Genomic DNA, 16,771 nt, shown 5'->3' with positions numbered 1-16,771 from the left:
TCCATGCTCCAACAGTGGCTGTGGGCTTGAAATCTTGGACCCACCTGCCAAGGTCACTGCATAATTCCTTTTCCTCCCACCAAGCCCCTGTGAGCTTTGCTCAACGGTCACACACTCCAACACATGAAGCCCCGTCTGTGAGGAGCATTAGTTTCTCTGGCAAACATTGCTTGAATCCACATATTCCTATCTTTTTTTTTTTAAACTGAAGTATAGTTGATTTACAATGTTTCAGGTGTACAGCAAAATGATTCAGTTATACATACATGCATATATGTGTGTATATTATATATATATTCTTTTTCAGATTCTTTTCCATTATAGGTTATTACAAGATATTGAATATAGTTGCCTGTGTTATATAGTAGGTCCTTGCTGTTTATCTATTTTATATATAGTAGTATGTATCTGTTAATCCCAAACTCCTAATTTATCCCTCTCCCCCTCCTTCCCCCTTTGGTAAACCATAAGTTTGTTTTCTGTCTGTGAGTCTATTTCTATTTTGTAAATAAGTTCACTTCTATTATTTTTTTAGATTCCATATATAAGTGATATCATATGATATTTGCCTTTCTCTGTCTGACTTACTTCACTTAGTATGGTAATCTTTAGGTCCATCCATGTTGCTGCCAATGGAAATATTTCTTTCTTTTATGGCTGAGTAATATCCATTGTATATATATATCACATCTTCTTTACCCATTAATCTGTCGATGGACATTTAGGTTGTTTCCATGTCTTGGCTATTGTAAATAGTGCTGCAATGAATATTGGGTTGCATGTATCTTTTTGAATTATGGTTTTCTCCGGATATATGCCCAGGAGCGGAATTTCAGGATCATATGGTAGTTCTATTTTTAGTTTTTTAAGGAACCTCCATACTGTGTTCCATAGTGGCTGTATCAATTTACATTCCTGCCAGCAGTGTAGGAGGGTTCCCTTTTCTCCACACCCTCTCCAGCATTTACTATTTATAGACTTTTTGATGATGGCCATTCTGACTGGTATGAGGTGGTACCTCATTGTAGTTTTGATTTGCATTTCTCTAATAATTAACGATGTTGAGCATCTTTTCATGTGCCTGTTGGCCATCTGTATGTCTTCTACAGAGAAATGTCTGTTTAGGTCTTCTGCCCGTTTTTTAATTGGGTTGTTTGTTATTTTGATATTGAACTGTAGGAGCTGTTTGTATATTTTGGAAATTAATCCCTTACATATTCTTGTATTCTTAAAACACCAATTTTAAGTAGTATTTTCATTTTTCCTTTAGTGTTCCACCTAGGAATAATCCAGTATGAAAGTTTTAGTCTTCGAGTTATGCTTGACTAACCTAAGCTACTAGTCCTTTAAAAACTCATTATCCAGAAGGGTACCCTTCACATGAGCTACCTCTCTGTGGCTCATGTAACACTGTTCTCAGAAGTCAGAAACCATGCAGCAAGGAAGAGAGTTGTTGCAAAAACGTCTGGAAGGCTCAAGTCTCAAAGTGTTGCAAGATAACCTGCCTTGATCATGAGATTTCAGGGCAGAATTTTATGTCTTTTCACAGTGTGACATCAACCCCCTCTCAGTTTCAGAAGCTGCAAATATATACATCATAAGCTGTTCTTTGAAACAGCAAAAAAATTACCAGTTGACTACTGTACATTAAAACACAAATGACAGCATACCTTACATATGACAATTAGAATTATGTTTGGGGATTCATAAAGAGCATTGGTGATTATCTAGTTTCATCTGGTTGAAGGAGATCCAAAATCTATTTTAAATCCATCTATCCCCCATGCCAGGTCCCTAAGCCAACTCATCATCATCTCTCGCCTAGGTGACGGTACCCTGTTTTCCACTATTACTGAGCCCCCTATCCCTTAGTTAAATAAAGCAGGATGGCCTTTTAAAAATATAATATAAATTCACTTCTCTAATAACTCTCTAATGGCTTCTATCTTTGTTGGAGTACAATCAAGATACTTTTCCATGTCTAAAGCCTCTCCGACTTCTTCTCTACATCATGCTTCTCCAAATACCCTCTCAAAGCAATAAAGGCCTCCTTTCCGATCGAGCCTTGAACATATCTGTTTGGATCCTGGTTCACAGCACATGCAAGGTCCTATCTTCAAACTTTTACCATGCTGGCTCTTTTCCATCATTCAACTAAAAATTCTCTGAGTGTTCTGCTCTGACACTCAAACGGAAGTAGCCCTTTATTCATTCTGTACCTCATTAACATGTTTATCATGTTTATAAACATTATAAATGGCTGCCAGTTTCCTTTGCATTGATTTACAATCATCCCTTGGTGTCCGGGGGTGATTAGTTCCAGGACCCCTGTGGATACCAAAATCCACGGATGCTCAAGTCCCTTATATAAAATGGCACAGTAAAGTTGGCCCTCTGTATCCTGGGTTCCCCATCCAAGGATTCAATGAGGATGCAGAACCCGAGAATACAGAGGGCCTATTCTACTTACTTTCCTCCTCCCACTAGAATGTCAGCTCCTTCAAAGCCATACCCCTGTCTTTTTTGTTCACTATTGTATCCTTAATTGCTTAGAACAATATGCAAGCATGTAGAAGTCACCCAATAAGTATATGTTGAATAAAAAAGGTACTTTTTTGTCTTCTCACCATTGTATCAGTTAAAATAAAAATTTAAAGGGGAAAAAAACGTAATGTAATTTATTCCCGAACCTTTTTTATGATGGCTGTGGATGAATCAGACTCCAGAGGAGTGTGGCTATTTCTGGTCTGCAGCTTTTCGTTGGCGTTCTTCACCGTTCTTCATTTTTCCTCAGTGTTCATTTTGGCAAGAGGTCGAAGCATTTTGCCACAGTGTATTTCTGCAACAACATGGTACCAACATGAGTCAGAATCCCACCAACTTATGCTCTGTTTAAAAATAAACATAAAACCTCATTTACTTCACGTCTCTCCATGCTGTACGTCTTTTCTTTTCTGTTTCAACCCTTTTCTCGGACATGCAGTTACTGATCTGCGTGCTATTACCTGGACAGCTCCAGGCAAAGTCAAGTTCCCCTTAGCACTGCCTGTGTCTGTCACAGCACTTTCTCTAATCATTCCACTGTGAGTCCATCTCTCCCATCGATGGTGAGCCCTCTGGGGACAGGAACTGTGCCTATGGCCTGTGAATCTCTAGGGCCTCATCCACTAACTAGTTATTAAACAGGTTTAATACAGTTGATTCTCATTACTTGTAGTAGTTATGTTCTATATAGTTGCCACCAACACTAAATTAGTGATGCTGAACCATTGTTCTAAGAGGAAATACAGGATTAGGTTTCTGCTAGTTTCTGGCCCCAACACTTGCACCAATCAATCAATACACAAACTTACTGTATGGTTCTATGTGTGTTTCCATTTAAAGACACCTCATTTAGTATACATTGTTCATTTGTTAACATTCAACCCACAGCCAAGAGCACTGTAACTCATGCCTGAATGAAGCTTCCCCAAGACATGCATTTTCTCTGTAAGGTACATCACAGCCTTCTTACACTTAGGAACACTAGGCAGTACTTCAGTACTACACTGGGGAGCCATTTCCAACAGCAAAATCACCAACAAAAAGCACAGAAATGCAAAAAGCATAAGAAGGTGAGCTTGCAAATACAAAATCCATGAATAAGGAGGATGGACTCAATACACATTGCTGAATTATATGCACTGCCATTTAAATGAGTAAAAAATAAATACTACTGACAGGGTAGAAAGGGACTAATACAGATTTCATATGCTTCATGAAAGATCCAGAAACTGAAAACAGTTATTCTCTCCTATCCTTTGAAAAGGACAAATTCCAGAGCCTAGTTCTTTTCATCTGCCCAACATTACTCACTGTTCATCCTATGTTCAGACAAGTCCAAAGAAAATTTCCTTGAAGATAATTATAGGTTAATGGTCTACCCTATCCATGATGGCACAACCCAAACTTCTCCCAGAAGATGGTTCCATTTTTCTCCTGGGATTATAAGAAGAAATACCTGCTTTTATTTCATTATACTCATCAGTTAACTGTAAGTACACAATGTACACACTGTAGAGACTTACATTTTCTGTAAAAATGCCAGTACTCTGTGACATAAACAACGCAGGTATCATATGTTAAGTATCTACTTTCTAATGCACTTGAAGGACATTTAAGACTTCCTTAGGAGGAGAGGAACCAAGATGGCGGAGTAAAAGGACATGCTCTCACTCCCTCTTGCGAGAACACCAGAATCACAACTAGCTGCTGGACAATCAACAACAGGAAGAAACTGGAACTCACCAAAAAAGATACCCCACATCCAAAGACAAAGGAGAAGCCACAATGAGATGGTAGGATGGGTGCAATCACAGTAGAATCAAATCCTATAACTGGTGGGTGGGTAACTCACAGACTGGAGAACACTTATACCACAGAAGTCCACCCACCAGAGTGAAGATTCTGAGCCCCACATCAGGCTTCCCAACCTGGGGGTCTGGCAATGGGAGGAGGAATTCCTAGAGAATCAGACCTTGAAGCTTAGTGAGAATTGATTGCAAGACTTTGACAGGACCAGGAAAAACAGAGACTCCACTCTTGGAGGGCAAACACAAAGTAGTGTGTGCATCGGGACCCAGGGGAAGGAGCAGTGACCCCAGGGGAGACTGAACCAGACCTACCTGCTAGTATTGGAGGGTTTCCTGCAGAGGCCGGGGGCAGGGGTGGTTATGGCTTACCGTGGTGACAAGGACACTGGAAGCAGAAGTTCTGGGAAGTACTCCTTGGCATGAGACCTCCCAGAGTCACTCGTTAGCCCCACCAAAGAGCCCAGCTAGGCTCCAGTGCTGGGTTGCCTCAGGCCAACCAACCAACAGGGAGGGAACCTAGCCCCACCCATCAACAGTCAAGTGGATTAAAGTTTTACTGAGCTCTGCCCACCAGAGCAACACTCAGCTCTACCCACCACCACTCCCTCCCATCAAGCCTCTTAGATAGCCTCATCCACCAGACAGCAGACAGCAGAAGCAAGAAGAACTACAATCCTGTAGCCTGTGGAACAAAAACCACATTCACAGCAAGACAGACAAGATGAAAAGGCAGAGGGCTATGTACCAGATGAAGGAACAAGATAACACTCCAGAAAAACAACTAAATGAAGTGGAGATAGGCAACACTCCAGAAAAAGAATTCAGAATAATGATAGTGAAGATGATTCAGGACCTTGGAAAAAGGATGGAGGCAAAGATCAAGAAGATGCAAGAAATGTTTTAAAAATACCTAGAAAAATTAAAGAACAAACAAACAGAGATGAACAATACAATAACTGAAATGAAAACTACACTAGAAGGAATCAATAGCAGAATAACTGAGGCAGAAGAACGGATAAGTGACCTGGAAAACAGAATAGTGGAATTCACTGCTGTGGAACAGAATAAAGAAAAAAGAATGAAAAGAAATGAAGACAGCCTAAGAGACCTCTGGGACAACATTACATGCAACAACATTCGCATTTTAGGGGTCCCAGAAGGAGATGAGAGAGAGAAAGGACCAGAGAAAATATTTGAAGGGATTATAGTAAAAAACTTCCCTAACATGGGAAAGAAAATAGCCACCCAAGTCCAGGAAGCACAGCGAGTCCTGTACAGGATAAACCCAAGGAGAAACATGATGAGACACATAGTAATCAAATTGGCAAAAATTAAAGACAAAGAAAAATTATTGAAAGTAGCAAGGGAAAAACGACAAATAACATACAATGGAACTCCCATAAGGTTAACAGCTGATTTCTCAACAGAAAATCTACAAGCCAGAAGGGAGTGGCATGATATACTTAAAGTGATGAAAGGGAAGAAACTATAACCAAGATTACTCTACCCGGCAAGGATCTCATTCAGATTCAATGGAGAAATCAAAAGCTTTACAGACAAGCAAAAGCTAAGAGAATTCAGCACCAGCAAACCAGCTCTACAACAAATGCTAAAGGAACATCACTAAATGGGAAACACAAGAGAAGAAAAGAACCTACAAATACAAACCCAAAACAATTAAGAAAATGGTAATAGGAACATACATATCTATAATTACGTTAAACGTGAGTGGATTAATTGCTCCAACCAAAAGACACAGACTTGCTGAATAGATACAAAAACAAGACCCAGATATATGCTGTCTACAAGAGACCCACTTCAGACCTAGGGACACATACAGACTGAAAGTGAGGGGATGGAAAAAGATATTCCATGCAAATGGAAATCAAAAGCAAGCTGGAGTAGCAATACTCATATCAGATAAAATAGACTTTAAAATAAACAATGTTACAAGAGACAAGGAAGGACACTACATAATGATCAAGGGATCAATCCAAGAAGAAGATATAACAATTATAAATATATATGCACCCAACATAGGAGCACCACAATACATAAGGCAACTGCTAACAGCTATAAAAGAGGAAATAGACAGTAACACAATAATAGTGGGGGACTTTAACACCTCACTTACACCAATGGACAGATCATCCAAAATGAAAATAAATAAGGAAACAGAAGCTTTAAATGACACAATAGGCCAGATAGATTTAATTGATATTTATAGGACGTTCCATCCGAAAACAGCAGATTACACTTTCTTCTCAAATGCACAAGGAACATTCTCCAGGATAGATCACATCGTGGGTCACAAATCAAGCATCAGTAAATTTAAGAAAATTGAAATCATATCAAGCATCTTTTCTGACCACAATGCTATGAGATTAGAAATGAATTACAGGGGGAAAAACGTAAAAAAAAAAAAAAAAACACATGGAGCTAAACAATACATTACTAAATAACCAAGAGATCACTGAAGAAATCAAAGAGGAAATCAAAAAATACCTAGAGACAAATGACAATGAAAACACGATGATCCAAAACCTATGGGATGCAGCAAAAGCAGTTCTAAGAGGGAAGTTTATAACTATGCAAGCCTATCTCAAGAAACAAGAAAAATCTCAAATAAACAATCTAACCTTACAACTACAGGAACTAGAGAAAGAAGAACAAACAAAACCTAAAGTTAGCAGAAGGAAAGAAATCATAAAGATCAGAGCAGAAATAAATGAAATAGAAACAAAGAAAACAATAGCAAAGATCAATAAAACTAAAAGCTGGTTCTTTGAGAAGATAAACAAAATTGATAAACCACTAGCCAGACTCATCAAGAAAAAGAGGGAGAGGACTCAAATCAATAAAGTTAGAAATGAAAAAGGAGAAGTTACAACAGACACCACAGAAATACAAAGCATCCTAAGAGACTACTACAAGCAACTCTATGTCAATAAAATGGACAACCTGGAAGAAATGGACAAATTCTTAGAAAGGTATAACCTTCCAAGACTCAACCAGGAAGAAACAGAAAATATGAACAGACCAATCAAAAGTAATGAAATTGAAACTGTGATGAAAAATCTTCCAACAAACAAAAGTCCAGGACCAGATGGCTTCACAGGTGAATTCTATCAAACATTTAGAGAAGAGCTAACACCCATCCTTCTCAAACTCTTCCAAAACACTGCAGAGGAAGGAAAACTCCCAAACTCATTCTATGAGGCCACCATCACCCTGATACCAAAACCAGACAAAGATACTACAAAAAAAGAAAATTACAGACCAATATCACTGATGAATATAGATGCAAAAATCCTCAACAAAATACCTGTAAACAGAATCCAACACATTAAAAGGATCATACACCATGATCAAGTGGGATTTATCCCAGGGATGCAAGAATTCTTCAATATATGCAAATCAATCAATGTGATACACCATATTAATAAATTGAAACATAAATGCCATATGATCATCTCAATAGATGCAGAAAAAGCTTTTGACAAAATTCAACACCCATTTATGATAAAAACTCTCTAGAAAGTGGCATAGAGTGAACCTGCCTCAACATAATAAAGGCAATATACAACAAACGGACAGCAAACATCATTCTCAATGGTGAAAAACTGAAAGCATTTCCTCTAAGATCAGGAATGAGACAAGGATGTCCACTCTCACCACTATTATTCAACATAGTTTTGCAAGTGCTAGCCATGGCAATCAGAGAAGAAAAAAAAATAAAAGAAATACAAATTAGAAAAGAAGAAGCAAAACTGTCACTGTTTGCTGATGACATAATACTATACATACAGCATCCTAAAAATGTCACCAGAAAACTACTAGAGCTAATCAATAAATTTGGTAAAGTTGCAGGATACAAAATTAATGCACAGAAATCTCTTGCATTCCTATACACTAATGATGAAAAATCTGAAAGAGAATTTATGGAAACACTCCCATTTACCATTGAAACAAAAGAAATGCAATACCTAAGAATAAACCTACCTAGGGAGACAAAAGACCTGTATGTAGAAAACTGTAAAACACTGATGAAAGAAATTAAAGATGATACCAACAGATGGAGAGATATACCATGTTCTTGGATTGGAAGAATCAATATTGTGAAAATGACTATACTGCCCAAAGCAATCTACAGATTCAATGCAATCCCTATCAAATTACCAATGGCATTTTTTACGGAACTAGAACAAATCATCTTAAAATTTGTATGGAGACCCAAAAGACCCCAAATAGCCAAAGCAGTCTTGAGAGAAAACAATGGAGCTGGATGAATCAGACTCCCTGACTTCAGTCTATACTACAAAGCTACATTAATCAAGACAATAGGGCTTCCCTGGTGGCGCAGTGGTTGAGAGTCCACCTGCCAGTGCAGGGGACGTGGGTTCATGCCCAGGTCTGGGAAGATCCCACATGCCGCGGAGTGGCTGGGCTCGTGAGCCATGGCCGCTGAGCCTGCAAGTCCGGAGCCTGTGATCCACAACGGGAGAGGCCACAACATTGAGAGGCCCGCACCGCCAAATAAAATAAAATATGGCATTGTTTCTCATCATCAAAAAAAAAAAAAAAAGACAATATGGTACTGGCACAAAAAACAGAAACATAGATCAATGGAACAAGATAGAAAGCCCAGAGATAAACCCACGCACCTATGGTCAACTAATCTATGACAAATGAGGCAAAGATATACAATGGAAAAAGACAGTCTCTTCAATAAGTGGTGCTGGGAAAATTGGACAGCTACAGGTAAAAGAATGAAATTAGATCACTCCCTAACACCATACACAAAAATAAGCTCAAAATGGATTAGAGAACTAAATGTAAGACCGGACACTATAAAACTCTTAGAGGAAAACATAGGAAGAACACTCTTTGACATAAATCACAGCAAGATCTTTTTGGATCCACCTCCTAGAGTAATGGAAATAAAACAAAAATAAACAAATGGGACCTAATGAAACTTCAAAGCTTTTGCACAGCAAAGGAAACCATAAACAAGACGAGAAGACAACCCTCAGAATGCGAGAAAATATTTGGAAATGAATCAAAGGACAAAGGATTAATCTCCAAAATATAAACAGCTCATGCAGCTCAATATTAAAGAAACAAACAACCCAATCCAAAAATGGGCAGAAGACCTAAATAGACATTTCTCCAAAGCAGACATACAGATGGCCAAGAAGCACATGAAAAGCTGCTCAACATCACTAATTATTAGAGAAATGCAAATCAAAACTACAATGAGGTATCACCTCACACCAGTTAGAATGGGCATCATCAGAAAATCTACAAACAACATGCTAGAGAGGGTGTGGAGGAAAGGGAACCCTCTTGCACTGTTGGTGGGAATGTAAATTGATACAGCCACTTTGGAGAACAGTATGGAGGTTCCTTAAAAAAACTAAAGATTGAATTACCATATGATCCAGAAATCCCATTACTGGGCATATACCCAGAGAAAACCATAATTCAAAAAGACACATGCACCCCAATGTTCATTGCAGCACTATTTACAATAGCCAGGTCATGGAAGCAACCTAAATGCCCATTGACAGACGAATGGATAAAGACGTTGTGGTACATATATACGATGGAATATTACTCAGCCATAAAAAGGAACAAAATTGAGTCATTTGTTGAGACGTCGATGGACCTAGGGACTGTTATACAGAGTGAAGTAAGTCAGAAAGAGAAAAACAAATATCGTATATTAATGCATGTATGTGGATCCTAGAAAAATGGTACAGATGAACTGGTTTGCAGGGCAGAAGTTGAGACACAGATGTAGAGAACAAACTATGCACAGCAAGGGGGAAAACTGTGGTGGGGTGGGGATGGTGCTGTGCTGAACTGGGCGATTGGGATTGACATGTACACACTATGTGTATAAAACTGATGACTAATAAGAAACTGCAGTATAAAAAAATAAACAAAAAACAATATTAAACTTTCTTTGGGTTATTTGTATGGAAATATGTTAATATAAATGTTTCAGACATTACATTAAATTTCTGAAAATCGTATATGTTCTGGTATAATGTTATAAGTCATAATTCCAGTTATTACTTTAAAATGTATATCTCAGAAATAACTAAATTTCCTTGTCAATTGCATTATTATGAACTTTCATCAAATCTTTAACCTGGTCATTTTTAAGTCTTTTGTCATTTACAGACAGTTCTGGGTGTACTCTGATGCTTTTGCAAAAATGTTCCTATAAAAGGGTTTCATCTTCAAGGAATTCATGGAAAAGACTCTGACAAGTACAGGTTTCTGGTAACTAACTATACTACTGAACTGAATGAATAAGCATTTTCAGAACGCTAATGGAAAACTGATGAATTCATAAAAGTGCTAACAAAAGATCAAGATAAAAATTAATTACATGAGACTGAGTGAACTGATGAGGATGATTATAATTTTTGTAACTTTCTGTTTGAATAAAAAAAGAAAAATCCCACAAGGACTCAGAGGCAAAAAATATACAAATCAATTTTCAGTGCAAAGTAAAAGAGCTGTTACAGTGGAGGATTACTGGACTGAATGTCAACATTATGACATAGTATGAGTGTGTTTTGTGTTTGGTAATTGCAATCATTGTTGCTTTTGTTGTGGTCATCCATTTACAATGTTTGGTGTCAGTTTATTTCTCTCTTGTAAAAAATAAAATACAGTGTGTGTGTGTGTGCGTGTGTGTGTGTAGGGGGAAAAGACTTCCTTAGGAATACAGATTTATGTTTTAAAGCTGCTACAAAATTTTTCCAATTAAGTTTACTTCTCAGAATTTTAAACTGTTTAAATTTAACCTTGATTTAGTTGTAGTTCATGGAAAGTAATTTGTTGGTAAAATCACCTCTGCAAAAGCACAACCTATGTTTTAAACTACCATTACTGGGATCAGTAGGATTTGCCGAAGGCAATGTTTTGCGCACGTGACACGAAATAGAAGGATGATTCTGAAAGCTCACTTCTTATGTGTTCAAAATCATCTAAAATGGACTTCCCTGGTGGCACAGCTGTTAAGAATCCACCTGCCAACGCAGGGTACACGGGTTCGATCCCTGGTCCAGGAAGATCCCACATGCCGCAGAGCAAGCCCATGCGCCACAACTACTGAAGCCCACGCGCCCTAGAGCCTACCCACCACAACTACTGAGCTCATGCACTGGAAATACTGAAACTCCGTGCTCTCTAGGGCCCACGTGTTGCAACTACTGAGCCTGCATGATGCAACTACTGAAGCCCACACGCCTAGAGCCCGTGCTCCACCAAAAAGAGAAGCCACCACAATGACAGCCTGTGCACCGCAACGAAGAGTAGTGCCCACTCACCGCAACTAGAGAAAGCCCGCACTCTAGCAACGAAGACCCAATGCAGCCAAAAAATAAAAAAAAATTTAATAAGTCAGCTAAAATATAAGTAGACACAATTTCCTTTTAAAGTTTTGTGAGATTCTCTTCATATATTTCAGAGTATCAGAAGATAAGTCACCTTGTCAGGAAATACGATTTCAGGACTGATAAAACCATATGGGTCTATTGCATAACAATAAGATAAATCAACATATTTTACAAAAGTAATACATTGATGCAGAAAAATAAAATGAATGAAATGCATCTTACTTTATACTTTATTAGTACAGTTATATTACATTTTCCATATAATTAACCAATATTTGCTTTGAGTTTATTTTGTAAAATTTAGCATTTCTTTTCATTTTCTATTTATTCTGCAAAACACTAAGAAAAACAGATGCCATTAACTTACTTTAATATGTGCCTAGATCATCACTAAAACTCTCAAATTTCTTTCTCTTTAAACAACCCACTAAGAAACCTTTATTTATATGTCTCTGATAAAGCCATATCACCACTACTGACCTAAAAAAAGCAATGTGAATGTTCAGGTAACAGCTATCCCATTCTGAACCTGATGATAATGTGCATCTTAATATGAGGTACAGGTGCAAATTAAATTTCATACTTCCATTTCTAACCTTCAAGAGGAAGGGGTTGGCTTTGAAATTGACAGCCATGGTTCCACCTTGTACTAACTGCATGATTTGGGCTAATTCACTATTCCCCAAATTTATTTATTCATCTGAAAAGTGAAGATGGACACTATTTTCTGTAACCTAGAGTGGTCCTCATGATAAAGTGGAAATGGCCTGTGTAAAGTACCTGGCCAACAGTGAATGGTAAAAAAAACTTAGTTCTTGTTTTTATTAAGTACAATACCAACACAAGCAGCACTGTAGACAACTGAATTTAGCTCTTAAAGCCAAAATATAGTGACCTGTTACCTGTGAGTAATTTGAAAAAAAAATTATAGTTCACCCACATTTTGACTTACCATCAAAACAAGAATGTCTATGGCTGTGATATGTATGTGTTATAATATATAACTCAAAATCTCTAAGAGTCTATTTTATGTAAAACAGAACAAAGATTGACCATCAGCTATATTAGAACAAACAGCTCTGTTCCTGCACATTTTTTTCTCCTCTCATTCAAAGATGAAAGTACTTATGCCGATGAAATTTAAGGTCGTTTAGACCAGGATGAAATGGGTCCCAGCAGCCCTGTAACCTTAGAATGTTTGTTGCATCATTCACACTTTCATCCACTTCTCCTAGTAACAAGAAACGCAAATTTGTGAGTGGTAGGTTTAATATGTGGTCTGGGACTTCCCTGGTGGCGCAGTGGTTGAGAGTTCACCTGCCGATGCAGGGGATACGGGTTCGTGCCCCAGTCCGCGAAGATCCCATATGCTGCGGAGCGGCTGGGCCCGTGAGCCATGGCCGCTGAGCCTACGCGTCCGGAGCCTGTGCTCCGCAACGGGAGAGGCCACAACAGTGAGAGGCCCGCGTACCGCAAAAAAAAAAAGAAAAAATGTGGTCTGTGTTATTATGTTAGCAAAACAGGACTTTTTTTTCCTCTATGAGAATAGGCTATGACTTTGGCCTCATTAATATTGAGTTCTGGCCAAAGGAACTCCAATAGGTTATGAAATCATGAAAGCTGCTAAATCCCATCAGGCTAAATCTTCCAACAATTCCAAGGCATTGAGGTAAGAATAGGAAAAAATGGACTGTATGGAGAAAACCTAAGCCACAATTTTTTAACCTGTTTTTTTAAAACTAGAATAGAACCTTTCCACAAGGAACTAATATGGATCATACTTCTTGAAAAATATTGTCTTTACCACTGTGATATTTTAAATAGTTTTTGTGTATACTTTTAAATTTTCAATTTTATTTTATTTTTTAATTGAAGTATAGCTGATTTGCAATGTTGTGTTAGTTTCAGGTGTGGAGCAAAGTGACTCAGTTACATATATATTGTTTTTCAAATTTGTTTCCCTTATAGGTTATTACAAAATAATGAATATCGTTCTCTGTGCTATACAGTAGGTCCTTGCTGTTTGTCTATTTTATATATAGGAGTGTGTACATGTTAATCCCAAACTTCTAATTGATCCCTGCCCTCTTTGTATATACTTTAGAATGGAGATAATTCTATACTTTCAGCTAGATGCTGTGCTCCTCATCTAATAGGTAAACTCTAGGTGCACAAAGGGTTTTATTACCAGACTTGACAGTGTAAAAGCCAAGCAGAAAACAAGCTGGCAGAGATGGCTTAATATAAGCTTCCTCTGAGGAGTTGAAAACATCATCACATTTTGTTTCCTGCTATTCATCTGCCCCTCTGTGATCTTTGTCTCTCTATATAATAAAATATTTATAGCCAGAGCCCCGCATCCCTTCCTCCTTCTTAACTGTTGGAATAAGGTGTGTTCTGCTTCCACGGGAGAAAGCAGCAATATAATAGAAACACTAAAATTTGAATAAATGACTTTGGGGAGGAGTAGAAAACCTAATCCACTCAAAAAGGGATTTTCTTTCCTTCGAAGCAAGATAACCGTGATGTATGGGACTGCACGTTTGCAGTAATTATTTCCGCCCTTGTTCAACTGCATTGAACTCTCTCTCGAGAGAAACTTCTTGGGAACCTACAGAACTATTTCCTTTCTTTGGATGTCCTCAGATATAGATTGAGCGCTATTTTGTTTTTCTTTTCAGGTATTAATAAAACGATTTTTTAAAACAATCTGACCTTTTCCTATAGGAAAATATCCTGTTTGAATGTCTGGCCTCTATCTATGAGACATGTCCCCTGAGACAGTGGAAGGACTGAGTTTTTCAGAACTATGAACTATAGGTAATATTCTCATGTTAATGCTCTTTTCATCTGGAAGAGCGGCTTGTAATGTATTGGCTTTTATTTTAGGAGTAACTGAACCTTGTGCTGAAAAACCAAATGAACAATTAAATTTGGATATGTTGCTTTTCTGGTCCAACCAGAAAAAGCACTTAAAGTTTTTATTTGCTAGATACCCCAAGTTCTAGACACACTGGTGCATACTTGCTTTTTGAACTTGATTGACTAAATCATTCTGTGTCTGGGCCTCTTTGTCTTGAACCCATGGTAATGACAACTTGGACTCAGACAAGAGCAGGTACTCACAATTTTCAGAGGATTAAATGAGGTGATGCATGTGTAAGAACTTCAGATAGTCTGAAGCACTATGCAACATTAGATTTAGAAAAGTTATTTTAATTCCTGAGTTATACAAAATTTTACTTAATCTAATACAGAAAACAAAGATAACAGCTCAAAACCTAGTGACGATGTCTCTGCAATATGAGGACTGTCTAATCTCCACTTCGATGTAGTGCGTGGCCTTCTCATTGTGGTGGCTTCTCTTGTTGCAGAGCATGGGCTCTAGGTGCACGGGATTCAGTAGTTGTGGCACGGAGGCTCAGCAGTTGTGGTTCATGGGCTCTAGACCACAGGCTCAGTAGATGTGGTGCACAGGCTTAGTTGCTCCATTCCATGTAGGATCTTCCCAGACCAGGGCTCGAACCCACATCCCCTACATTGGCAGGTGGTTTCTTAACCACTGGGCCACCAGGGAAGCCCTATTTAATGTTTTGATAACTCAATGTCAGCATACTTGGCTTCCTTTATAACCCTAGGTATTTTACTTTATGCCTTTTAAAGCATTATTTTGCCACTGTGGTTACCCAGCAATTCCACTCCTAAGTATATACCCAAAAGAACTGAAAATAGGTACTCAAACAAATATTGGTACAGGATGGTTTGTAGTAGTGTTATTCACAATAGCAAAAAAAAAAAAAAAAAGGAAACAACCTAAACGTCCATCAACAGATGGATGGATAAATGTGGTGTATCCATACAATGGAATATTATTCAGGCATAAAAGAGAATGAATACTAATACATGCTACAATGTGAATGAACCTCAGAAACATTATACTAAATGAAAGAAGCCAGACACCAAAGGTCACATATTATATGATTCCATTTATATGAAATATCTAGAATAGGAAAACCTATGGAAAGGGAAAGCAGATTGGTGGTTACCAAGGGCGTGGAGGACAAGGGAATAAACAGAACTGCTTAATGGCGACAGTATTTTATTTTGGATTGATGGAAACGTTTTGAAACTAGATAGAGGTGGCAGTTGCACAACTTTATGAATGTACTAAATACCAGTAAGTTGTTCACTTTAAAATGATTCATTTTATGTCTTGTGAATTTCATCTCACTAAATAAACAAAACACCATGTTAAAAATTGGGTCCTGGTCTTCCTGAGACGGCCAAAGAAGTCCATGGCACAGCAAAAGGATAAAAATCCTGATTTAAAGCTTCCCACAATGACATGAGCTCTTCTGCTTTGGTCCAGTTGAAGAAGCTGGGCTCAATCAAGTTTTCCAAATTTTCCTAGCATGCCAGAGCACCCTGTGTGGCCTGAGTTTAAAGTCAGGAGGAAGCAAGAGTGTAGCTGATGAGCACTTAGCTTGCTGTTAAACAACTCATATTTGTCTATATATTTCTAATATACACTTGGAGATATATTCCAGAAAATGGAGGATGACTAGAAACACAACAAACTTTACATTCTAAATGACCAGAAATGGTAGACACTACTTTTTCAATAGTAAGATTTTTCTGTGCTGTCAGTTCTCCCAGAGACCATGACTTACTTTGGGAATATCTTCATGCTAGTTGTAATGCTCCTAGAACCTTATTCCACTTCCTTTAGGTTATTTTTTTTTTCATTCAACAAGTGCACATTATACAGGCAAACCTCTTTCTACTGTGCTTTTACTTTGTTATGCTTCACAGATACTGCGTTTTTTACATGTTGAAAGTTTCTGGCAACCCTGGATTGCCAGATAATGGATAGTATTTTTTTAGCAACGAAGTATTAAGGTATTAAGGTATGTACATTGTTTTTTTTTAAACATAATGCTATTGCACACTTAAGAGACTACAGTATAGAATAAACATAACTTTTATATGTACTAGGAAACCAAA

General features: G+C 37.9%; 1 protein-coding gene across 1 annotated transcript in view; it reads right to left on the bottom strand.

Annotated features, from left to right (window-relative positions):
• PAK5 (p21 (RAC1) activated kinase 5) overlaps positions 1-16,771 on the bottom strand; it is a 315,653-nt gene that overhangs the window by 180,928 nt on the left and 117,954 nt on the right. The window contains exon 2 of the mRNA XM_067707490.1: positions 2,691-2,839. The gene's annotated coding sequence lies outside the window, so the exon portion shown is untranslated. The remainder of the gene's footprint in view (positions 1-2,690; positions 2,840-16,771) is intronic.

This window comes from Pseudorca crassidens, chromosome 15 (assembly GCF_039906515.1).
Source record: "Pseudorca crassidens isolate mPseCra1 chromosome 15, mPseCra1.hap1, whole genome shotgun sequence".
NCBI lineage: Eukaryota > Metazoa > Chordata > Mammalia > Artiodactyla > Delphinidae > Pseudorca > Pseudorca crassidens.
The sequence above is the reverse complement of the archived record's forward strand: the minus strand, read 5'-3'. Positions and strand labels throughout refer to the sequence as shown.